This window comes from Ovis aries, chromosome 14, assembly GCF_016772045.2.
Source record: "Ovis aries strain OAR_USU_Benz2616 breed Rambouillet chromosome 14, ARS-UI_Ramb_v3.0, whole genome shotgun sequence".
NCBI lineage: Eukaryota > Metazoa > Chordata > Mammalia > Artiodactyla > Bovidae > Ovis > Ovis aries.
The window spans coordinates 21,910,001-21,935,421 of NC_056067.1; the positions used below are offsets into that span (position 1 = coordinate 21,910,001).

A 25,421-nucleotide genomic window follows, 5' to 3' on the forward strand; every position below is an offset into this window, starting at 1 on the left:
GGAGAATCATTTGTGGCACTCTGGGGACAGTTCTGTCACCCTGACAGTAATGCTGTTATGCGCTGGCTTGACACACAGGATGAATCCATAAAGACAGATAAGTAACTGTGAAAGTGGCTGGGGATCAGGCTGAGTGCCACCACTCACCTGCAGTGACAAATAGAGAGTCATGAAGGATTGGAAATCCTGCCCAACACGGAGATCTGTCAGCAGAGATGGACGGCAGCCCGTGACACCAGCGGCTGGAGTGACGCGTGCGCATGCGTGCCCCTGGCCGGGTGAGGGGGTGGCGGTGTCAGGGGGTCAACTTCAGAGTCTCTCTGGGGAGAGCAGAGGCTTTTCCCAGAGGGGTGTTTGTTGGGGTGGATAGTGGGGGGCAGGGAGAGGATTTTAACACTGTCCCTGTACTTTTCTTGGTGAAATGAAACTCTGGGTGTTGTGTCTGTTTATTGGTTAAGTTCAGGCTTATTTGGTTAAGAAGGCTGTGTTTGGTTTCCATTTTCTTTCCCTGGGATTTTTTTTATACCAATAGGGGTCCCCATCTGCAAATCAAATGAATCCACTTTTGATAGTTAGCAAAATATGACTGCTAAGTTGTTGATGTCAGGGGCACCAGGCAAAGGGCAGGAGGTAGCCAGGAAGGCGCAGGGGGATGCTTAAATTTATCTTTTATGCTGGAGAGGCTTGTTATTTCTGGCTAAGAATCTGCTTTTCTTCACTGAAAGAGATTCAGAGGGAATCACTGGGGTGGGGGGAAAAAATACAGGCTATATGCTGGACCTGCTGTTTCCCAGTTGGGCTGGAAATGCAAACAGAACTGTGTGGTCAGGTCCTGAAATCCATTGTGTTACCACACGGATATGCCAGCTTTGTTTTAATTATTCTTGAGGTCGTTAAAGCCTGGCTGTGTGTCCTGGCATCTTCTTGGAAAGTTATGAAAGAGATCTGAGGTGACAATTAAGCTTACACGGTAAGAGTGAAAACCTGCTTGGGTCCCCATCAGGGATTGGGGCAAAAGGCATTTAGAGCTCTCCTTTTACCCAGAAGGACTCTTTTGACCCCAGGGATGAGTGTAACCACATTGGGGATCCAGGGGTTTCAGATAGGGTGGGTCCTGAGACTTATGGGCAGACTAGCAGGATGGTGAAAGGAAAGCAAACCCATAATCAAGAATCTGTTTTCTCTAACAGTGATCAGTATCGCTGCTGTTGATGTTTGTAAGTGGCATATGGAGGCTCATCTTGCAAATCCTTTTTCTGACTATTTTAAAGTAATCATTTTTAAAGAAAAGAATTACCATAATATGTCCCCCCTCAAATGAGCCCTCTTGGCCTATTCCACTGCTATCATTTTTGCCACCTGCCTTTGTCATAGGTGAAAATGTCCTTGTGCTGTGCTAAGTAACTTCAGTGATGTCCGACTCTATGTAACCCTATGGACTGTATCCCTCCAGGCTCCTCTGTCCGTGGGAGTCTCCAGGCAAGAATACTGGAGTGGGTGGCCATGCCCTCCTCCAGGGGATCTTTCCGGCCCAGGGATTGATCCCGTTTCTCTTCTGTCTCCTGTGTTGGCAGGCAGCTTCTTTACCGCTAGTGCCACCTGGGAAGCCCTGAATATGTCCTTGATTTATGTCAATTGTACCTACTTTACTAATTTTCCTTCTAGGCGCTTATTCTAGAGCACCTGTGTTTCTGAAACTCTTTGTTTCCTCAAAACTGGTTACATATAGCTTAAACTATTACTAATGCTGCGGCTACTCTGATTGCTACCACTTCTATTTGAGCTGTATATATTTAAACATTTATTCTCCTCTTTAGGCAGACCCTTGCAACGAGATTTTTCTTTAGAAAACCCTGGGGCCTATTTGTTGGTTTTAAGATTCTTTTAGTTTATAATTTGGGGAGGCTAGGAATGTTTTAAAGCTATTCAACGATAATGAAAACGGTTTTTTTTTTTTTACCCCAGGTTCTCAGTTTGACATGTTTTGACCCTATCATTCTAACCATGATTTAAATTCTGAATTTCCAGAAGCCTTATTAAAGATGTCAATTTGTGCCCCCAGAATGGTAAATGTTCCTGTGAACTTTGACTCCTAAAGGAAACTCGATTTTAAAAGAATAAAAGATTTTCCTGATAAATATGTTCCTCATTTTGGGCTAATACTTTCAGTCTGAAGGCTGGAATGGGGAAGGGCCAGCCCACTCCCTGACCCCACTCGCTCCCTGTTTCTGTGATCCAGTGCTCTTTTACAACCCGTGGCATTAGACTTTTAGTTTGCTGAGATCCCTTTTGTAATGGGATGTAAATCTCCCAGTGCACACCTGATTTCATAGGCGTGCCTGTGAATTTAAAAGGAGGGTGGACCACTTACCATCGTGGAGCTACAGGTGAGCCTGCCAGGTACCCGGAACTGAACCTAAAGGGAACTCTTGGCTTATTTTGTTCATGTGAGAGCCAAGGTCACACTACTTCTTGGGGTCTTGGTGATGCAATGCAAGCCAGGGGCTTTTCCCGGCTGCAGATCTCCTTGCTCTGATGTGCACAGGTTCTTCTGGATGTCATCCAGCTCCTGCCCGCCTCTTCTCCTTGGTTGGCCACAGCGGCCCTGACAGGGAGCCCAGGGAGCCCAGTGGCCGGGGACAGCTGAGTGGTGCTAATGTTTGTCATAGTTACCCTTTCTCTTCCCCATCTATCTGCTGCTCTTCTGCGTATGTGCCAACTTCCTGGCCAGGACACCAGCTACCAGAATTTGTCACCAAAAATGCATCAGATGGGGCTTCCCTGGTGGTTCAGTGGTAAAGAATCTGCCTGCCAATGCAGGAGACACAGGTTTGATCCTTGGTCTGGGAGGATCCCTCAAGCCTTGGGAGCAGCTGAGCCTGGGCATCACTTCTTCTGAGTCTGTGCTCTAGAGCCTGGGAGCCGCAACTACTGAAGCCCGTGCACCCTAGAACCCACGCTCCGCAACGAGACGCCACCTCAATGAGAAGCCTGTGCACCGCAACTAGAGAAAAAGCCCGTGCAGCAAGGAAGGCCAGCACAGCCAATAACAGATAAACAGTTTTAAAAATGTATCAGATAAGGCTCACATCCTCAGTTTTAGCTCCATACCCAACTTCTCAATGAGAGTGCTTTGGGAGAGAAGTTTCTTTTGGAGAGTTTAACCTACCTTATCACTGGCCCTTCTTGTGTTCACCTAGTCACTGCTCACAGAGATAATTCACCCACCTGTACTACCTTCCCAGGAATAAAAAAGCGTTTTCGGTATTAAGATTTTTTTAACTTGTTTTTAAAAAATACTTATTTAGTCATTTATCTGACTGCATTTATCCTGGATGCATCATGGGGGATCTTTTGTTGTGCACATGCTCTAGTTGCGGAGCACAGGCTTAGTAGTTGCGGCTTGTGGGCTTAGTTGCCCAACCAGGGATCGAACCCAAGTCCCCTGCATTGCAAGGCAGATTGTTTTTTCTCTCTCTCTCTCATTTTTAAATTGGAGGGCAATTGCTTTACAATATTGTGTTGGCCTCTGCCATACATCAACATGAATCAGCCACAGTGTACACACGTCCTCTCCCTCCTAAACCCCTCTCCCATCTCCCACCCCATCGCGCCCCTCTAGGTTGTCACAGAGCACCACGAGGTGGATCCTTAACTACTAGACCACCAGGAAAGTCCCAAGATGTAATTTTTCAAAATTGATGCGCCCGGCCCATTTTTGTATCGTGCCCACCAATGCTTGGCATTGCCTCAGCCTCCTCAAATCCTCTTCACCAATCTGCTTCTGGCCCGAGTGATTGTGAGGGACACTGGTGTCTTTGGAACCCTTGGGCCAGCAGCACCTTTGGAGATTCTCAAGAGGGGACTTGGTTCAAATAAGAACACAGCAGTGCTCTTCTGGGTTGACTGTCCACTTCGCACACATTATTATTATTTTGATCCTCTTAACTTGGTGAGGTGACTAGGCACATACCATTGGCCCTGCTTTATTACCAGAAAACTTGGAGATGGAGAGGTCCCATTACCAAATGGCTGGGCTGAATTTCCTGTCCCAGGAGATTTGTGGGCAGTGTTTCCCAGAGTCCTTAGAGCAGTCCTTGCCGTAGGTGGGACAGGTGATGATGACCCACTTTGCAGAGGGGGAGCCCGAAGCTTAGGGAGGCTGACTGGCTTTCTTGGGGACACAGCAGATGACAGGTGACACAGCTGGGAAACATATCCCAGACCTTCCAACTCTTAGACCAACACCCTTTGCAGTATAGTGGGATTAACCCCACAATCAAGAAAACCTCAAGAACAAAGCTACCCTAAAGTCTCTGTAGAGCATCACCCTTCAGATGATTCCAAATTCCCATTGTCAGTCAAGCCACAATTCCCTGTGGGGAATTTTCCCCCTCGCAAGAAGAAAGTCTCCTTTGCCCAGCTGTTGAGACCAGAACCAGAGAGGACTTAGTGGAGTGCCCCTCACCTGGGGCATGCTCACCAATTCATCAGCATCAGGGATGCTGACGACTGGGACCCAAATTCTGGCACTGCTTGCCTTTCACTGACTCATGTCCTGAGTATTTACAAAGGGCAGAGGCTGTAATGCAAAGATGGCATGGATGAATGAAAGAAGAGTGTCAGGTATTGCTGAGGAAAGGTGTCCCAGCAGGGGGACAGATTGCCGAAGCAGCCATCCCTCAGAGCAGACACTGGCGGCAGGAGAGAGAGGGAGGGAGCTGTGGAAGGCTCCCATCCCTGAAGCCCGGGCTAGGATCTTGAATCACAGGGGAAGCTGCAGCAAGGCCGAGTGTGCTGCCTTGCAAAGGTCAGGCTTTAATTACATGCACAGTTAAATGGAAATACTGTAGAGAGGTCACACTCATATTTCTTCAGCCTTCATTAATGTTATTGCTCCATCACTTTCTCTCTCCTTGGGTTTGTAAATGAAAGTTCCTTTAAGTACATTTAAAAGGATTATTTATTTTTAATTGTTTTACCTCTGGAGGGAGAGGTTACCTTTTTTTTTTTTTTTTCTTTTTGAGCAGTTAAAAATAAAACTTCACCTGTGCATTTCTTGCTAATTTATTTCAAAGACTGTGCTTTTTATAGTCTTATCTACTAATGCTTTTGATTAAAACACAAGCAAAAACCAGCCAACATGAACAGGTTGAATGGCACATCTGTGCAGAAGATAGCAGCTCACTTATTTATGGCTCAAAGAAATGGAGCCTAAATGAAGCTAGCTATTGCTGGAGAGTGGATAAGCGGCCATTATGAATTATCCTTAATTATAGCGATTTCCTAAACTAATAAACCTGCTAAATCTTTATTGCAAAGGTTAGTTTACGCAGTGCATATAAAACCCGCATGTGCTTCGAATCAGACACCAGCTGTCTGACAGTGTGTTCCTATTTCCGTGAGTGTTCACATAAATTTTATGTAGGTTATATTAACAGTCAGTCCATATCACTAGCCACAGATGCCAGGAGACATAAAAATTGCTCTCTAGTGAGCCTAAATATCCCTAGAAGCTAGTTGTGTCTAATGTTCCATGTAGTATTTGTACGTGAAAGCACCAGATTGGAGGGTTATTTACAGATGAATATTTCAATCCAGTTAGTTCATATAGGCCTACTTAGCCTTCGTCGCTGGTTTATTTGTATGCTAAATAATTCACCAAAGGTTCTTGTTTACTTTCTATAGTAGTTTCTATGAAATGCAAACAAGGGAGCCAACTTTAGGTGTTCAAAAGGCTAAGCAGCCCTGTGTTTAAATGCAGGTCAGAGCAGCAAATGCAGGCTTGCCGCTGGGCTGTCACTCAGTTTTACCCATTCTTCATCTTCTCCTCTCTTTCTTTTTTTTCTCCTTTCCTCCTCCAGATATGACTGGAGCTTGCTGCTTTCATAGGAATTTTTGGCCGGGCTATCTTTAGTCTAAATTTATCTTTTTCAATACCTGCTATAGGCTGCCTTTGGTTTACACAATTAACCACACAGCACCAGCAGACAACAACGCCTCCTTGGCTTCCCGAAGCTTCCCCATAGTCCTCTGGGCTGACAAGAACAGGTCAGTCCTCGGCTATTGAATGCCCTTGTTTTCTTCCCCTTTTTCCTTTGGCTTTCTTTTTTTTTTTTCCCTGTTTCCTATTTGTCCTCCATGATTTTTTTTTTTTTTCTGGTACATTTCTAATTCTCAAGATCTGAAAAGACAGCAAGTAGGACCTTTCTCTTTTCCTGGAAAGCCCTGAGGCAGCCCGACCTCTGTCACCCTGAAGGACAAAGGAGCCAAGTCCAGTTCTAAATTAAGTCGCCTTCCGTGGCCCTCAGAACGTATATGTTCACCTGGATGGGAAGGGTCGTCGTCTTCTGAGGTGTCAGTTACCTGGCCCTGTTGTTCAGATGTTCCCCGGCTCAGTCTCTATGTGAAAAATACCTCTTTTCTCCCCTTCTGTTTTGCAAATGTTTCTGATCCTAAACATTTGCCCCTAAAGAGATTGGAAAATAGCCTCCTTCATTTTCAGCCAGGCACTGCCAAGACCATGAGAGGGTTCAATAGCAGTGCTAACTTTTTATTTAATAATATTGATTTTATCATTTTTACTACTTACAATGGGGATTGGTCTGCTGATAGTTATTTGACCTCCCTTTGTGCATGGCTGTGGAGTGCTTCGTTAAAGCTATCGACATACCTCTCTCTTCCCGCATCCCCTTCCAGCAGCCCATCTCAGCAAATAATATTGAGATGCAGTAACTGTTCCCTGATATTGATTTCAGACCGTGTTCATCACACCCTTCCCAGGGCCAGGCCAAGAACATCAGCCCCCGTTTTGTAAAACCCTTGACTGCTGTAGGCCGAAGTATCATTTCCATCTTCTGAGCAAGAATATCAACCATATATGTTTCAAAAAAAAAATTACCCAGGAAAATGAAAGCGTTTTTTGATCTTGATTAGTTTTTACGAATACGTAATTAAACTGATATTTTCAGTTTTATATTGAGCATTTTCTTTTTTTTTTTTTTAAGGAATACTAGAAGATCCTTGGGTCTCTGAGCTGGTAGGAGGAACTCTGATTACATTTTAAGCCTCTGGGATTCAGAGTTTGGTACATTCAGCCAGACTCAGGGCCTCTCTGACCTTCGGTTCTCAACCAGCTGGGGCTGTTCTCAGCACCTGGACCTAAAAAAAAAAAAAGTTCCATGTTTTGCCTCTATGGAATCAGTTGAGATGACAGCACATTTAAAAGAACCAGGGTTTCACATTCAAGAAGTGGCTGATTTAATCCGGTGATTATAAACACATCTACCCATAGGAAGCACATGGTATAGGTCGATGTGTATGTTCACCGAGAAAAATACCCAACACTGAGCCAATAATCCTGGAAATCATAAGTTTTATAGACCGAAAAAAAAAAGAGCAGTAGAAAATTTGCACCAAGAGTGATTATATCTAAGTGTTGGAATTATACGTGATTTAAATTTTCTGCTTTGGGCATTTCTACATTTTCCAAATTTTCTTTTGGAATTAGAAAAGGAACCCTACTCAGAAGTGTTATTTTTCAAAATGCAGAGGTTAGTAGGATTGGAACTCCAGAAGTTTCCTGTCTACCAGAGTGAATACGTTAGCCAAGGTTGAAATCGACTCAGTGACCATGCTCATCTCTGCTCCGAGCTAAGCGAGACAGACGTGACTGCCCCTGTGCACCTGCTGGTCTGTATCTTGTGAATCTAACAGGGATCGAGCCAACCTTTGCCTTTGAAATGTAGGGCAAAATGGTTGGAAAGATGGATTTTGGAGTCAGACAGATCTAGGTTTGACTCCTGGTTCTTTCTCCTGCCAGCCAGGCCTTTGAGTAAGTTAACTTTCTCTGTGCCTGAGTCTTCTCATCTGGAAAATGGATTATTGAAAGGATAGAGTGAGATTCTGTATATAAGATCTTCACACAATGCCTAGTACTCCATCAGTAAACTGTAATTGTCATGAATGGCATCTGTATAGCAATTTCCTTGTCATAACAGAGCCATAATAGAAATTAGCATATTCACAGTCTACAGAATGGTGATTTTTTTTTTTTTTTTTCTCCTTAAGCCCAACCAAGACTCTCTCAAATGAGATCAACCCAGTTGATACATTTCAGAATTCCAGGGCAACTCTGATATCCTATAGCAGTCTTTGACTAAAGGCAATTCATTTTTTAATGTCTATCTAAATGAAACTTTATGTTTTTGTTAGGTTTTTAAAAATTTAAATTATTATTATTATTTTGTTTATTTGGCTGCTCCGGGTCTTAGTGGTGGCACGCAGGATCTTTAGTTGCATCATGCACAATCTAGTTTGCTGATCAGGGATCGAACCTAGGGCCCCACCCCCCACCCCACATTGAGAGCATGGAGTCTTCACCACCGGACCACCAGAAAGTCCCATCATTAGAGGATTTTTAAAGAAACAAAGATTTGTATCAGGAAAAAAGAAAACGTTATAGGTCTTTATTTGTGGTTCTGAAACTGTGATCACCATACTGAGAGTTCTTTAGCATAGAATATACTCCTCCCCCAAACACATGTACACACGTGCACACGTGCACACGCACACACACACGCAAACACACACACCTCCTCTCTGAAGCAAGGATTCTTCCAGAGAAACGCTAGACAGACGTAACTGGCACCCTCAGACTGTCCTCTCATTTTTGTCCTAGGGTCAGTTTTGCTATTCTCTCCGTATGGTCAGAAACACTTTCTAATACGACGGACAGCAGAGGTTCTTCCCTGCAGGCAGCCATTTTCAGGGCTGAAAGCAGAGTAAAAAAAAAAAGCGGCTAAATTAGAGACTTTACACAGTTGCTGGAACCGGCTTAATGAGAGACAGCGAACATTTTGCAGGCTACTGAACTTCTGAAATGTGACAATCCAAGCAAATGAAATCATGGTACCTCTCATTGTAGTTTAATTGGACTCAAACTTGGCACGAGGGGCTTGCTGAAAGCTGTATTCCAGGAGACAGACAGGAATCGTGCACCAACGAATTCACCCTACACCACGCATCATCTTACAAGCACCCGAGCTCCGTGCAGCTCTCAGGACGGACTCTTGCAGTCAGGAGAGAGAGAACCGCAGCGAATGAAAGCAGAGATGATAAGGCGGGCCAAGCCCTGGCCTGCTGAATGGCATACCTGTCACCCCGAGTTATGCACTCGAAATAGCTCAGCCTCATGGCAGCCCATACAGGCCAATTTATTTTAAAGAGGCAAAAAGAAGTGAAACAAACTTAGGCCCTCTCTTCTGCCTGTTAGGGTGTCAAGATATCAGTGTCAAGGAGCCCTCTTCACAGAAGGGTGAGGGTGAGCTGAGCATAAACACTAACAAGAGAAGGGCTAAGCACGGGCCTCCTGTGGAGTGGAGATAAATGGAATCCCAAAAAGCAGAAAATTACCATAGCTGTCAGGAATGGGACCAGAGTCCTGTCAGGCAACAGTCAAGGGAGAGAACCTATGAAAGGGGAAGGTGCATTTGGAGAGAGGATGATCTGAAGAATCATATCGTTTGGGGATGTACCTGTCTGGAGTCAGGAGACCCTCGGAAAGCTTAGGGGGTTCTCTCAGCTTCCTCATTTCATCCCCGTGTCTTTTGAGTTCTCAGGGTTGAAACTGAGTATAGGATCCCAACCTCTTCTGGTCTAACCATCCCGCCTGACCACTTGAGCCCATGTGTCCTCTTTATTAGGGCTTCAAGTTCTCACCAGTAAGGCTAGGGATAGTGGACAAATGGGGTGCTGGCGTGTAACAGGCCATCCTGGACATTGATTTTTGAAGGTTCATTAGATAAATGCTGACATCAGAGATTGATGTCTCTTTAAACCAGTACCTACTGCAGGGGTGTCTAGGGAATCAAAAATATTGATGTAACATGTTTGAGCAGAAGGCCCACTGGAGAATTCCCCTGCCTAAGTGGGATCCATCAATTTAGACTTTCTTTAATTATTCTAATTTGGTGCATCCCATCAGAAGGGGAGTTTGTGTGCAGATCTGGTTTTTATGGAGAAGGCTGCTCCCACTTTAGGGGCCAAGGAAAGCCAGCCAGGGTGTATGCGGATCTATTTTTCATTGTTGTTTTGAGCCGCTGTTTAGTAATTAAAATTTTTGATCATAGCCTGATTTTCCCATACAGTGTGGCCGTGAAATTGACAAGGGACTGATTAATGGGCCGACCCTGGGGCCAGGAGGCTACTGGGTTGTTCTCTCATGGAAGGCATGCTGGCAAAATAAAGTTGATGGTTTTGTTTGTGTTTAACCCTTCACCTTGGCACTATCAATAGATTGAAGACATCATTTGTATCTGCAAGTGTTTCTTTAATTAAGACCTTCTAAAAATCTTTCCTATTGATTCATTCCATTATCCTATTGATTAACTGCAGTGGATCATGTACTCGGTCTTCAGTGGAAGGCAGCAGTCTGGGTCGGCTGTCATGACTACAGATGCGAACCACAGGCGGCTAGCATCCAACGCCCAGGGCCGGCGGGAGTGTCTTGCGTTCTAATGAGGCATTGGCAGTGGCTCAGTGGGGCTTGCTGAACACCGCGGAGAAAGCCAGTTGTCTGCTGCTGGAGGGGTGGCCAAGCATAAAGCGTTCCTTCTAGTCATTTATAAATGCAGCCGCTTAGCAAGCTGGAGTCTGAGGAGGTTGGGGGGGCGGTACGGCTCGCAGGCTTGAGAGGAGGACGGGAATGGCAGATTCTGCTTTGCATTTGAAAATTTAAGCTTTGGAACAAAAGCAGTCTCAGAAATCTCGATGTGAGTGAGGCATGGCTCACAAGATGTTTGGGACAAGATGTTTGGTCTTCCCTTGCCCAGGCTGCAACTCTGTGCCCCTCCCCCAATGTTAATCCGCCCCCTCACCAGACTGGCCACTAGTGCCACTCAGTGGGTTTCCTGTTTCAGAGGAGCTTCCCCATCTTCAGGGTTCCCTGGTGGTTCAGTGGTAAAGAATTCACCTGCCAGTGCAGGAGGCACGGGTTCGATCCCTAGTCTGGGACGATCCCCTGGAGGAGGAAATGGTAACCCATACTAGTACTTGCCTGGGAAATCCCGTGGACAGAGGAGCCTGGCAGGCCACAGTCCACGGGGTCGCAAAACTCAAACATAGCTTAACAACAACAACCCATCTTTGTAGTTCAGAAAGAAGAGCTGGCCACTTTTACCTTCTGTCTAGACATGAGTCTAAACCATCCCCCAGTATTAAAAATGAAGAAATCTGCAGCTGAGCTAGTTCTTACACTTTGTGGTTTGAAACATGCCTTAATATTGATGGTCATAATGAATTATCCTAGCTGGAGTTTGAGGACAGAAGGACTTTACAAGGCTGTAGTTTGGAATTCTGTGATGTGCAAAATCAAATGAGATAATATGCAAATGAGATAAAGCACTCAGCACATAGTGCTCAGTCAGTAGACCAATGACTTTTTAAAACTTTTTATTGATTTATTATTTATTGTTGGCTGTGCTGGGTCGTTGTTGCTATGCAGGCTCTCTCTAGTTGCTGCAAACAGGGGCTACCCTTCATTGCGGTGGGCAGGCTTCTCATTGCGGTGGCTTCACTTGTTGCGGAACACAGGCTCTAGGCGTGCGGGCTTCAGTCATCGTGGTGCACAAGCCTAGTTGCCCCACGACATGTGGAATCTTCCTGGACCAGGGCTTGAACCTGCGGCCCCTGCATTGGCAGGTGGAAGTCCACCAATAACTGTTGACCTGCCCAATATACGTTTTTCTTCTTTATACATGTTCTGTTCCATTCCTTGTGCATTCCCTTCCTCCCCATCCTTCAAATTAGACCAGAATTGATGGCCTTCTCAAGGATCAGAAGGCCTTTCTTCCCAAGTGGAATCCAGCAGAAAAGAAAAGAAATGCAGAAGCACAGATGCTGGGCAGGAGGCAGATAAAGTTAGAGAAGATAAGAGGATCTCTCTCTGCCCTCTTTAGTTGGCAAATTAATGAATTTTCACTCTCAGAGTGGACAATCCTGTAACTGTGAAACATCTCACCTCCTAAGCAAGGTCGTAACGGTCATCATCTTCACGGTCAAGCTGGGCCTGGGATTTCAGTAGTGGGTGTGGTCCCTAAGTTCATGCCAGGGCTTTGCAGACCCTGAAAAAAAGAAGTCAGCATGTCCCTGGGTATTTGTGTTTGGGGGTTGAGAAAGGGGTGATAATGGCTGAGAGAAACTCTTCTTCTGAGTATGAATATTTAAAATAAAAATTTGCCCGTCGATGGAATTTTAAAAATCAGAATTAAGTGCACAGCCTTGCTGGTTTGTGTTTCTCCTGTGGACTCTTAGGACAGCCAGTTGTTTGTGCTGAACCAAGTGCTCGGTTTCCTTTGGCACCAAATGTCATGTTTCGGGCGTCCTGCGTTCCGTCCAGCACGTTAACGTTGTAAAATGAACAAACTATGCAGCCTGACCCGCCTAACATCTAGGTCCAGCCTTGTCAGGTTTTAAAAATGCCTGATTTCCATGTATCTGTCAAGTTTGCCATTGTGTACACACCCCAGACTCTTCTTCAGAAAAGCAATCTATTTAGATCTAAGTGTACTTTCCATAAGAGAAATTATTTCAAATATAGGGTAGGGAACATTTAAAAATAAACAGTATTTCTGAGTTTGCTTTTTCCATGAGCATGTTTTAAATAAGCATGTAATCTTCACTATACTGAATCACTTTTGTAAATTTAAAGACATGTAGAACTGAAAAGAGATGTCTCCTATAATCCCATCACCTTGAGACAACCACTGTGAATGTTTTTTAGTGTAGTATCTCCCAGTCTTTTAAAAATACATACATACATATGTATATACTTTTTTTTAACAAATGAAATATAGTTGCTTTATGATGTTGTGTTAATTTCAGGTATACTGCAAAGTGATTCAGTTATACAGTGACTTAGTTAAGTCAATCACTTTTTCAAATTCTTCTCCATTATAGGTTTTTAAGAGATATTGAATATAGTTCCCTGTGCTATTTAGCAGGTCCTTGTTGTTATGTATATACTTTTTAATGCAAAATTATAATTTTTTTCACTTATTATATCATAAGCAGCTTTTCATATCTTTAAGTATTCCCTGAGGACATGATTATTAGTAGAAACTAGAATTCCCTTGTATAGACATCCCGTATTAATTTCATTTTTCTCCTATTGTTGAACACTTAATTGCTTTTTTTTTTTTCATGTTATATAAAACACCAGGATAAGTATTCCTGGCTGAAATTTATGTTTGTTTCTATCACCTTAAATTACTAGAAATTGAATTACTGAGTCAAAGAATATGCACATTTTAAAAGTTTCTGATACATGTTGCCAAAATATTCTTCCAAAAGGTTGAACTGATTATATAGCTTCCCCCAGTAGTTTGTGAGCATGCCTCTGTGTGTGTGTGTGTGTGTGTGTGTGTGTGTGTGTGTGTGTATGTGTGTATTTTCAATTTGACCGATTAGGAAAACAGTGTCTCCTTGATTTCATTTACATTTTTTGATTACTAATGAGGTAGAAGTGTTTTCTTCTATTTAACAGTTTATTTACATGTATTCTTTTGTAAAATATTTGTCCAGTTCTTTTACCCATGTTTATTGCAGTGTTTGGCTTTTTCTAATTGATGTGAAGAATTGTTTTCTTTTCAGTTAAGAATTATGGCTCCTTTTCATAGATAATCAGATGAGATTGCTATAGACAGTCCAGTTGGATTCTTCATGAAGACATTAAGTTATATTTGGAATGTCTTGATAATGGCAATGTTATTCATGCACTTATTACGTTTTAAAAAATGGCTGTTTGCCGCTGATAAAAAAGATATATGGGAAAGAATCTGACAGTGTCAATCCAGCTCGAGTTAACTATCCCAGGACACTACCAGCATTTTATTACAGTTGTCAAAAAAAGGAAAAAAACCAACAATTTTATTGTTTTGATTATTGAGATCCAGCCACAGATCAACTGAGCAATTAAAATCTCTAAATAACGTTCTCTGAATTGTCAAACAAAGGATTCGTTCCCAGTGGAAAGGACTTTTTTGAAAGAAGATAGTTTTTGCTGTAATGTCTGTGCCAGTAAATGGTCGCACTAATTGGAATATACAGAAATATTTTACCAGTTTAACAATGCATGACATCCTAATAAGATTGTGATGACAAGCTTTTCTTTTTATGAAAGGTGATGCTACTGCTTGCTTCTAATATACATGGGCTCATGTGTCTTTTTATGACATGTTATAAATGAAATTTTTAGTAGAAATTAATCTGCCCTAGTCAAATCTTTCCTGTATATGAAATTATGTTTTAAAAGCAGGACAACATAGTCTTGATTTCTGTTGTTTTCATTTAAGTGCTCGGAATATTAATAATATATTTTAAGACATCTTGGAATGGGATAGAAAAGGATGACAATTAAATGCATATTAAACTGCTTGTCCCAAATCCCACTCATCTGCTACTAGAATGTGTGAAGCCGGATTCCCCGTCTTGCCCCAGCTCAGATGGCTGGCTGAGTGCAGGCTTGGGACAGTTAATGACAATCTTCCAAGACAAGCAGGACTTAACATCAATATCCCTCTCCCTGATAATCTATATACTCTGGAGGTGGTGAGCCCTGGCAGGGTTTTGATGATTTTATGATGGCTTGTGTATATTTACAGTGTGTTTAAAATACTCTTTTTAATTATCATTTGAGTGACAAAGCTTAATCTTTCAATCTTTATCTGCACCTCCTGCTGATGTATGTTTGTTGGGTAACTAAAAAGCGGAAATTTACTAAAGCCCGAGCTTTATGCCAGTAATAAGACTGAGGAGTCAATAGATGATTAACCTGCCTTTCTCCTCTTTATGAGAATAAAGGAATCACTTTAAAAAAATCTTTGAAGGTGGCCAAGGTTTTGCAAAACCACCTCCTAGAAACGTAGAACAGCTATGCAGCACTGGGCAACATCTGAATTGCAGAAAGCAAGCATGTATGGAAAAGAATATTTAAAATATCATTTGAATACTGTTCTTCAAGTACATTGATATCAACCCTTTATATATATCCTAAACATTTCATATACACATACATGTTTATGAATATATATGTAACACATGTATGTATACATTGTGCTATGTATATGTTATATACATACAAATTATCTTGTGGAGTTAGGCAGCCTGTCTGATTGGATATTGATATTTTGTTAGATTTTAGGGGCTAAGTGAATACAACATAGTCATCATTCAGCCTATCATAGCTACGTCTTAAAATGTTCCTTTTGTATTATTTCACTTGAAATGAGATGAAACCCTGGGGTTATTAGTCCTTGGCGCAAATGAATAAAGACACATATGTTAATAATGTATGCCAAGAATTTAGAATGAAGTATTGAACCTCTGTCTTGGTTTTCCAGAAAGATGAGACACAACCACTACTCTTTTTGAAAGCTCTTGTTTCTGATAGTAGTAGGTCAGAATTTTAAGCAAAAGCAAAGAAAAACAATTCCCAGTAACTGGCCTGTGTGGTTACTGACATGTGTGATTCTCTGATAAAGTTACTGATCATCATCTTCGGCATATATAAAGGACCTGCAGGCTGCCTAAGCCTTCTCTCAAAGAAATCTTAAAAATCATGGATTGATTTGCAGATTTAGTGGGATATTAAAAGCTGATGTTGTGCTTGAATAAGATAAGCGTTCTATATTAGACTGTCCTGGAGAAAACCCTCACGTGGCTAGGTGATTTTATTGACATCTTGGAACTAAAGACCATAAATTCTGCTATCGGGCAATATACTGTCCTAAGAAATAGACATCACAGATGCCAAAGCTGCCTCTGGGAGCCCAGCAGACATAGCATGGAGTCAGATAAAGCATTAAATCCCAGACCCAGCCCAACATCTGCAGCCTTGTCACCTCTTTCAGCCTGGTTATTGGTAAGCTTGGCTGCCATTTGTAACCCATCCATGCCCTTGAGCAGGTTGTCGCTAGCACCACCAGTGAGTCATACCCAAGGCCAAGTGTGCATCCCTAGCGGCCCCCTCTGCACCCCACCCCACGGCTACTCCTATCAAAATGATGCTTATCCTGTGGTTGTCGCATGGAGACTTAGGCAGCAACAGTGGAATTTGTGCCAAGAGTTCAGCTAAACAAGGCAGAAAACTTATCAAGTCCCGTTGGTCAGGCGGGTGCTCATTTTTCGAGAAATCATGAAACGGCCAAAGCATGGTAAGCTGAAAAAAAGCAGACAGCAGGACAGAGGTAGATGAGGGGTTGGGTGTGGGGAGCTGAGGCCGAGGGAAGAAGCCAGCAAGGTCCGGAGGCCAGAATGGCAGGCAGTTGCATCAAGGATCCAGATTGAGTGGAGAGGCTCTGACTGAAGTTCTAGGCCAAAAGGTGTTTGGAAACTGGACCAGAATGTCTTAACCATGAAAAGCTGAAATCAACTTAAAAGCTGCGCAGTGACATACCAAGGTGGGGCAGTGCGAGGAGTCCACCCCAGCTCTCCCTCTCAGAACCCTTCCATGCTGGCAGGGAAGGGCTGCATTGTCTACAGAAGGTTGAAAACCAGTAACAAAACAGACAAGAGTCTATCTGCCTTTTGCTACCACCTTTCTCTGTCAGTTCTAAGCAACCGCCGTGATGGAATGAATATGCATTCCTCTCTAAAGAAACCTCGTATTGGTCTAACATCCATCCAATTTCTGAATTACTCCTGAAGTTTACTTGTGTATGTACAAGCTTCAGATTAGCACATTTTAGTAAGACGTCCTTTAAGAAACATCGTATTTGACATAGACATCCACTCAGAGAATTTGCGCAGTCAACAACTCACACACGTACTCAGCTGTACCCATTCATCTCAAGAGTAAGTTCATCACCATTTGGAAGTGATTGACCCTTGCTTCTGGTGTGGTGTATATCTCCAACCACTATGCTTGCCATATTCCTTCATCTAAACAGTGATCAACAAGGCCAAAACACAATTGGGGTACTTCAGCTCTTCCATACCATGTGACCACTTGAAGTTTTTGTTTTTTGTTTAAAATTTAATTCTGTGAAACAGTTGACAAATCTCTCTGTAATAGTTGTTATTTGGTAAATGAAACTTTTACTTCCCTATGTAAAATATTTTATTGAATTTGAATCATATTTTGAAGTTAAATAAATTCTTTAATTGTTCATTGATTATTTTAAATTGAAGACTAAATCAAGGAAATATTATTACTGATTACAATATGCTAATTACTGAGAAAATTTTATGATATAGAGGCAAGGGGTATGAAGAATGATTTGCTTCAGCTGTCACATATGCTAAGCACGTCCCTGGAGATGGGGTAGTGTTTATGAGTACCGAGTGAATTCAGTCCCTGGAGAAGGGGATGGCTACCCACTTCAGTATTCTTGCCTGGAGAATTCCATGGACAGAGAAGCCTAGCAGGCTATAGTCCATAGGGTGGCTAAGAGTTGGACACACTGAGTGACTAACGCTACTATAGTGAATTCTGTGCTTGTTGGCGTAATCAATAATGATAAGGAAACATAGGCACAGGATGACCAAACCCAAAAAGAACTTGATTCTGGACTTTGTGATATGATACCGCCTGATATTCTTTACATCTAAACTGGCCCCCAAGTGAAGCCAGGAATGCTATCACAGAAGCAGACATATCCATCAGTTTACCTAGAGTTCAGTTCAGTTCAGTTCAGTTTGCTCAATCATTATCTGACTCTTTGCAACCCCATGGACCGCAGCACGCCAGGCCTCCCTGTCCATCATCAACTCCTGGAGTTTACTCAAACTCATGTCCATTGAGTCAGTGATGCCACCCAACCATCTCATCCTCTGTCGTCCCCTTCTCCTTCTGCCCTCAATCTTTCCCAGCATCAGGGTCTTTTCAAATGAATCAGTTCTTCGCATCAGCTAGCCCAAAGTATTGGAGTTTCAGCTTCAACATCAATCCTTCCAATGAACATTGAGGACTGATCTCCTTTAGGATGGACTGGTTGGATCTCCTTGCAGTCTAAGGGACTCTTCAAGAGTCTTCTCCAACACCACAGTTCAAACGCATCAATTCTTCGGCACTCAGCTTTCTTTATAGTCCAACTCTCACCATTCCTCCACTAGATGGACCTTTGTTGGTAAAGTGATGTCTCTACTTTTTAATACGCTGTCTAAGTTGGACATAACTTTCCTTCAAAAGAGTAAGCGTCTTTTAATTTCATGGCTGCAGTCACCATCTGCAGTGATTTTAGAGCCCCCCAAAATAAAGTCTGCCACTGTTTCCACTGTTTCCCTATCTATTTGTCACGAAGTGATGGGACCAGATGCCATGATCTTTGTTTTCTGAATGTTGAGCTTTAAGCCAGCTTTTTCGCTCTCCTCTTTCACCTTCATTAAGAGGCTCTTTAGTTCCTCTTCACTTTCTGTCATAAGGGTGGTGTCATCTGCATAGCTGATGTTATTGATATTTCTCCCGGCATTCTTGATTCCAGCTTGTGCTTCATCCAGCCCAGCATTTCTCATGATGTACTCTGCATATAAGTTAAATAAGCAGGGTGACAATATACAGCCTTGATATACTCCTTTCCTGATTTTGAACCAGTCTGTTGTTCCATGTCCATTTCTAACTGTTGCTTCCTGACCTGCATATAGATTTCTCAAGAGGCAGGTCAGGTGGACTGGTATTCCCATCTCTTTCAGAATTTTCCACAGTTTATTGTGATTCACACAGTCAAAGGCTTTGGCATAGTCTGTAAAGCAGAAATAGATGTTTTTCTGGAACTCTCTTGCTTTTTCAGTGATCCAGCGGATCTTGGCAATTTGATCTCTGGTTCCTCTGCCTTTCCTAAAACCAGCTTGAACATCTGGAAGTTCACGGTTCACATACTGTTGAAGCTGGCTTGGAGAATTTTGAGCATGACTTTGCTAGCATGTGAGATGAGTTCAATTGTGTGGTAGTTTGAGCATTCTTTGGCATTGCCATTCTTTGGGATTGGAATGAAAACTGACCTTTTCCAGTCCTGTGGCCACTGCTGAGTTTTCCAAATTTGCTGGCGTATTGAGTGCAGCATTTTCACAGCACCATCTTTTAGGATTTGAAAAAGCTCAACTGGAATTCCATCACCTCCACTAGCTTTGTTCATAGTGATGCTTCCTAAGGCCCACTTGACTTCACATTCCAGGATGTCTGGCTCTAGGTGAGTGATCACACCATCATGATTATCTGGGTCATGAAGATTATTTTTCTACAGTTCTTCTGTGTATTCTTGCCACCTCTTCTTAATATCTTCTGCTTCTGTTAGGTTCATACTATTTCTGTCCTTTATTGTGACCATCTTTGCATGAGATGTTCCCTTCAGTTCAGTTCAGTTCAGTTCAGTCGCTCAGTCATGTACGACTCTTTGCGACCCCATGAATCGCAGCACGCCAGGCCTCCCTGTCCATCACCAACTCCTGGAGTTCACTCAGACTCACGTCCATCGAGTCCGTGATGCCATCCAGCCATCTCATCCTCTGTCATCCCCTTCTCTTCCTGCCCCCAATCCCTCCCAGCATCAGAGTCTTTTTCCAATGAGTCACCTCTTCACATGAGGTGGCCAAAGTACTGGAGCTTCAGCTTTAGCATCATTCCTTCCAAAGAAATCCCAGGGTTGATCTCCTTCAGAATGGACTGGCTGGATCTCCTTGCAGTCCAAGGGACTCTCAAGAGTCTTCTCCAACACCACAGTTCAAACTCATCAATTCTTCAGCGCTCAGCCTTCTTCACAGTCCAACTCTCACATCCATACATGACCACTGGGAAACCATAGCCTTGACTAGACGGACCTTTGTTGGCAAAGTAATGTCTCTGCTTTTGAATATACTATCTAGCTTGGTCATAACTTTTCTTCCAAGGAGTAAGTCTCTTTTAATTTCCTGGCTGCAGTCACCATCTGCAGTGATTTTGGAGCCCAAAAAAATAAAGTTTGACACTGTTTCTACTGTTTCCCCATCTATTTGCCATGAAGTGATGGGACCAGATGCCATGATCTTTGTTTTCTGAATGTTGAGCTTTAAGCCAACTTTTTCACTCTCTTCTTTCACTTTCATCAAGAGGCTTTTTAGTTCCTCTTCACTTTCTGCCATAAGGGTGGTGTCATCCGCATATCTGAGGTTATTGATATTTCTCCCGGCATTCTTGACTCCAGCTTGTGTTTCTTCCAGTCCAGCATTTCTCATGATGTACTCTGCATAGAAGTTAAATAAGCAGGGTGACAATATACAGCCTTGACGTACTCCTTTTCCTATTTGGAACCAGTCTGGTGTTCCATGTCCAGTGCTAACTGTTGCTTCCTGACCTGCATACAGATTTCTCAAGAGGCAGGTTAGGTGGTCTGGTATTCCCATCTCTTTCAGAATTTTCCACAGTTTATTGTGATCCACACAGTCAAAGGCTTTGGCATAGTCAATAAAGCAGAAATAGATGTTTTTCTGGAACTCTCTTGCTTTTTCTATGATCCAGAGGATGTTGGCAATTTGATCTCTGGTTCATCTGCCTTTTCTAAAACCAGCTTGAACATCAGGGACTTCACGGTTCACGTATTGCTGAAGTCTGGCTTGGAGAATTTTGAGCATTACTTTACTAGCATGTGAGATGAGTGCAGTTGTGCGGTAGTTTGAGCATTCTTTGGCATTGCCTTTCTTTGGGATTGGAATGAAAACTGACCTTTTCCAGTCCTGTGGCCACTGCTGAGTTTTCCAAATTTGCTGGCATCTTGAGTGCAGCACTTTGACAGCATCATCTTTCAGGATTTGAAACAGCTCAACTGGAATTCCATCACCTCCACTAGCTTTGTTCGTAGTGATGCTTAGATGTTCCCTTGGTATCTCTAATTTTCTTGAAGAGATCTCTAGTCTTTCCTATTCTATTGTTTTTCCTATTCTATTGTTTTCCTCTATTTCTTTGCATTGATCGCTGAAGAAGTCTTTCTTATCTCTCCTTGCTATTCTTTGGAACTCTGCATTTAAATGGGTATATCTTTCCTTTTCTCCTTTGCTTTTTGCTTCCTTTCTTTTCACAGCTATTTGTAAGGCCTCCTCAGACAGGCATTTTGCTTTTTTGCATTTCTTGGAGATGGTGTTGATCCCTGTCTCCTGTACAATGTCACAAACCTCCATCCATAGTTCTTCAGGCACTCTGTCTATCAGATCTAATTCCTTAAATCTATTTCTCACTTCCACTGTATAATCATTAGGGATTTGATTTAGGTCATACCTGGATGGTCTAATGGTTTTCTCTACTTTCTTCAATTTAAGTCTGAATTTGGCAATAAAGAGTTCATGATGTGAGCCACAGTCAGCTCCCAGTCTGGTTTTTGCTAACTGTATAGCGCTTCTCCATCTTTGGCTGCAAAGAATATAATCAGTCTGATTTCGGTGTTGACCATCTGGTGATGTCCATGTGTAGAGTCTTCTCTTGTGTTGTTGGAAGAGGGTGTTTGCTATGATCAGTGCGTTCTCTTGGCAAAACTCTATTAGCCTTTGCTCTGCTTCATTCTGTACTCCAAGGGTAAATTTGCCTGTTCCCTAGAGTTAGGGAATGAAAATAAATGAGGGACAGGCTGTTTGTTGATGGTCACCCTGGGAAAAACATGCAGAGCCCACCAAGGAACTCCTGTGAAGTGGGGCAACTCAGCAGACGACAAGGAAGCCTTCCTCAACCAAGGCCCTTCTGAACTGAGAATTCAGAAAGCAAAATGGCAGCATCCTAGAAGACACGAGACAGCCAGCGGATGGTGCATGGCCACAGACATGGGTTGGCTCTTTTACAGCCCAGTGAGCTGGAGCAGAACGTAACAGAGATGAATGAAGCAGGCCGAGCGTGGAGAGGTGGGATTTGATTCACACTGGAGCACATGTGTCCTGTCTAAAGGGGGCAGCCACTACTCGGCTCCCCCTAGTTATCATCCTGGGGGGATATTGACCCAGATAAGCACGTCTTTCAGTTTTTCAAGCAAAGCCAAACATCTGACTGTTTGAACAAAATCTCTACATTTCTTTTTCTTTTTGCAAAAAATAACTGATTCACTTCTTTTTTAAAAAAGAAAAAAACTGTAAAAAAGCCAAAACTATTGGGGCCACAGTAAATATTTGGGAGCAAAATGTCACCCTTGAGCCACCATTTTGTCAACTCTGCACCAGAGCTTGCACCATTTCTGCCATTCTCACGTGATGCCAACCATAGGGTGAAGTCATGCCTTGGAATACTAGAGAGAGCTAAGAACCACAATTAGGAGGAAAGTGGAGGCAACTCTTGACTTCAAGACAGTGATGGGGACTTCCCTGGTGGTCCAGTGGTTAAGAATCCCCCTTGCAATGCAGGGGATGTATGTTCAGTCCCTGGCTGAGGAACTAAGCTCCCATGTGCCACGGGGCAGCTAAGTGCAACTAGCTGCATGCAACTAGTGAGTCCGTGCACCACAACTAGAGAGTCTGTGTACCTCAACGAAGAATCCCTAGTGCTGCAACCAAAGCCAGCACAGCCAAATACATAAAAATAAAATAAATTAATTTTTTAAAAGACAGTGATGGAATAACTGTCACAGAAACTGTCACAGTTTGCAGTCACCAGGGCTTCCCAGGCGGCTCAGACAGTAAAGGATCTGCCTGTAATGCAGGAGACGTGGGTTCAATCCCTGGGTTGGGAAGATCCCTTGGAGAAGGGAATGGCAACCCACTCCAGTATTCTTGCCTGGAGAATCCCATGGACAGAGGAGCCTGGTGGGCTACATAGAGTCTGTGGGGTCACAAAGAGTCAGACACAACTGAATGATAACACTTCCACTAACACTTGCAGTCACCAAGCACCAGGGAAGACATTACACGAAGAATAGTAGCTGTCATCTGTTGAGCTCATGACTGTGTGCCAGGCATTGGGCTATCCTACCCTTCACAACTGTGACCTTGGGGAGTCTTCCCAGCAGTGCCATGAAATGAATTTTTACTTCCCCACTTATGGATAAGGATGCTCAGCAAGATTTTGTCATTTTCCCAAGTTCAGTCATACAGTCAGGACTCCACCCTATGCCTCTCTTGGACTTCAGAGCTCAGGGTCTCAACCACTGAGTCTAAGCTGCCCAGTGGTGTGGGGCCACTGTTCACTATACTAGGACGCCAGAGCCAGCTTGCCTTGAATGCCACGCATCACCCGGGAGCTTCAGCGGCTTCCCCAGGAGCACAGAGATAACAGTCTCCTTCCATGGCTTTTGCACCTGGTCAATAATTGTTTGAACACCAAAGCTGGCCACCACCCTTGTCCCATTATGGAAACTTCTCTTTAGCAAAAGCCCAGTGGAGAAGTGACCAACTCAGACAGTTTGGCCCTGGAGCGCTTGCGTCAGCATTCTCCTGCAAAAATATACTTTGACTTATGCATTGCTTGCTTAATAGACCACAAAAGTCAACATCCCTCTGGAAGAACAGCTCGTGCTCTGAGGCATCACGGGGCCTCAAAAGATCCTGTTGGGGCAGGATGTTGTGTAAAACCCACAAGTGGAGCTAAACCCCATGTCTTCTCATTATAATGTTAATATTTAAGAAAGCATCAGAGACAGCCTCTGTGCTTTCTCCAAAAAATGGGGGTTGGGATTTTTCTTTCTCCTATTTTGCTTTTCAGACCTGGAAGCACATCAACATTTTTTTTTTTTCCCCCAACAAAAGAATGTGTCTCTTGTCCCTGGGTATGGCAATGAGGCAGAGAAGAAGCCAGTGTTTAGAGGGGAGGGTGGGAAGGTGACTGATGGAACATAGCTCCCATTGGAAAGAGATACAGGCAGAGGGGCTCCCGGGGCTGTCTCAAGCCCCACCTTCCCAAAGGAGGCAATGAGATCTTAATTCAGATCATGTCCGCATCCCATTTTCCAGGAACTTTGTGGCAGGTCCCTAATATCTATTGTCCTCCAGCCCAGTCTGAGACTGGGCTCGCGCTAGCGGCTGAGCCAGCCATGCGGGTATCGGCATGGCAGACACAGAAATGAGATCCAGCCTGACATCCACTCAGGACACATTCTTGAGTGCTCAATAGTCACCTCGCCACCACACACACTGGCTGCCTCTTGTGCACAGTGGATTGAAATAAGCTCCGACCATGTTCAGTTCATCCCATGCCCTGCCCTCAGGTCAGTAGCCAAAGAGGCAGCAGATTTGAACCAAAAATAACAAGCGCTATAAATCATCAGATGCCCCCAAACACTGCAGCATTGTTTGGAGATTACGGCGTGCCCTGGATAGTAGGAGATATCTAATCAGAAAGTCAGAATGAACAGCCCCATGGAACAGATGGGCGAATTCTATGGACTTTCCTTCCTTCAAAAGGGGAGGGGCCATTATTTAAATTTATATACGGCGGAAGCCACTGGAACCCCCATTCTGATGATTAAATCTGGATGATCGCAGCATCCAGATGCATTAAACAGTGACCTTCTCAAATCAGACATGAGCAGAGACACCACATGGCCACAGCCAAGGACACAGAGAGCTCACTTCACAGGCTTGTGAGTTTCAGTGCTGGGTCAGTTAAAGACATCAGCAGAAAGCAAACTGATTTCCACCAGCATCTTGGGCCAGGGGAGTTATCACTTCTACTAAGTTAAGTTCTACCCCCATTCTGTGAGTTTCAGAAATTATTTCAGTCAGAGTCATGCAATGTCAAGGAAAGAAACACAGCATATAGGAAATAGAATTTGAACTGTTGAGTCAAGGGCAGTGTCTCTGCCTCCAAGCTCTCCAGCTCCTTTCACTGATCTGCAGAGTGCAGATGACCAACGTTTCTAAAATTTTGCCATTTAATTCTTGCTTCAGAGGCTGAGAGCTTACAGGAGCAACTTCACATGGAAACCAACATTCCCACAAATATAAAAGTTATATGTAGGAGACCTCCACTGGTGGTCCAGTGGTTGAGAATCCTCCTGCCAATGCAAGGGATACAAGTTCAACCCCTGGTCCAGTAAGATCCCACATGCCCCAGAGCAAGGACGAGCGCCACGACCACTAACTCCTGTAACTAAAGACTGTGCTCTGCAACAAGAGAAGTCACTGCAATGAGAAGCCCTGTACATCATAGCAGCTAGAGAGGAGCCTCTGCTCAGCGCACTTAGAAAATGCCCACTTGCAACAACAAAGACCCAGTGCAGCCAAAGATACATAAATCAATTTTTTTAAAGTTTATGTAGGAAATGTGACCTCGAAAAATCACCATATTGAGTGAAATCTGGGAGGTGCTCAGGATGTTTAGTTCGCAATTCTGCCTCCGGTTAAAGTACTTAGAAGCTTAGGCATATACTCACAGTATCTTTAACATCACCTTCATATATGCTGTGTCATTTTTGATCCATTATCATACTCTTTGGGAATTTCAGGATTCCCACAAGTCTATAATGGCAAAACTACAATTGAAT

The 25,421-nt window shown here is 43.4% G+C and overlaps 1 protein-coding gene and 1 long non-coding RNA gene across 3 annotated transcripts in view; one reads left to right on the forward strand and one right to left on the reverse strand.

Moving 5' to 3' along the window:
• Nucleotides 1-25,421, forward strand: part of FTO (FTO alpha-ketoglutarate dependent dioxygenase) — a 426,388-nt gene that overhangs the window by 370,615 nt on the left and 30,352 nt on the right. The window contains exon 9 of one of the 2 annotated variants that reach the window (XM_042230687.2): nucleotides 1-11,882. This exon is cut by the window's left edge and continues 13,066 nt beyond it. The gene's annotated coding sequence lies outside the window, so the exon portion shown is untranslated. 2 annotated transcript variants of the gene reach the window in all.
• The window catches only part of LOC132657737 (uncharacterized), a 47,695-nt gene that overhangs the window by 5,518 nt on the left and 16,756 nt on the right, over nucleotides 1-25,421 (reverse strand). Inside the window, exons 1-2 of the long non-coding RNA XR_009596289.1 lie at nucleotides 8,915-25,421; nucleotides 1-7,161 (exon numbers count right to left, since the gene is read on the reverse strand). The exon at nucleotides 1-7,161 is cut by the window's left edge and continues 5,518 nt beyond it; the exon at nucleotides 8,915-25,421 is cut by the window's right edge and continues 16,756 nt beyond it. This is a non-coding gene — a long non-coding RNA (uncharacterized LOC132657737). The remainder of the gene's footprint in view (nucleotides 7,162-8,914) is intronic.